Below are 792 nucleotides of genomic sequence, written 5' to 3' on the forward strand. Positions count from 1 at the left end.
CCGCGGCCGGAGGTCGGGGCGGGGGTCGGCCGCGCGCGCTTGCTTACCGGAAGCGCGGAGGGCGCCGGCGCGCGGGGCAGCCCGGGCTGGCGGAAGGGCGGAAGTGCCTGTGGCGGGCGGGGGGCGGGCGGGCGCGCGGCGTCCCCGAGCCCGGCCGGCAGGGCCGCTTCCGGCCTCGCGGCGTCACGTGACGGGCGGGCGGAGGGGGGAGAGGCGGTCGCCCTCGTGAATATTCATGAGGCACCGTGAATGAGGAATTCGGCCGCTGCCTCTGGCTCGGCGCGGGATGGGGCCGCTCCAGAGGAGTTTTCCCGAGCGCTGTGCCTGCCAGCGCCCTGGACGGTCCCGGCCCGCCGCGATGATCCAGGGGAGTTGTCTCAAAGTTTGGCTGCCAGCGCCTGGGATGGTCCCAGCCCGCGCTGGCTCGAGCTTTTTCTGGCACGCTGCTAAACGTGTTTGTCCTGCTGAGCCAACAGAACGGACTTCCCGCCAGCTGGCCTTGTGCCAGAACGGGCAAACCGGACCGTCTCACTGCCTGCCGGGAGCAGAAGGGGCAGCAGGGTAACCCTGTCCCGCGGTTCCGTGTGACCTCCCCCACACACCAGTTGTCCTTGCGGGTGTAACCGTGCACACCTGGCCCCGGCGGGGGCTGCAGCTCGCCCTCGTTCCAGGCTCTGAGCACTCCCTCTCACAGCCTCAGCCCACCCAAGCTCCGTCTGGCAGCCTCCCGTGCGCTGCCGCTGCCGCGGGAGGAGCAGCGGGCGCTCGGTGCCCCGCGCCCCGGCACGGCCC

Source organism: Ammospiza nelsoni, chromosome 2 (genome assembly GCF_027579445.1).
Source record: "Ammospiza nelsoni isolate bAmmNel1 chromosome 2, bAmmNel1.pri, whole genome shotgun sequence".
NCBI classification, from domain to species: Eukaryota; Metazoa; Chordata; class Aves; order Passeriformes; family Passerellidae; genus Ammospiza; species Ammospiza nelsoni.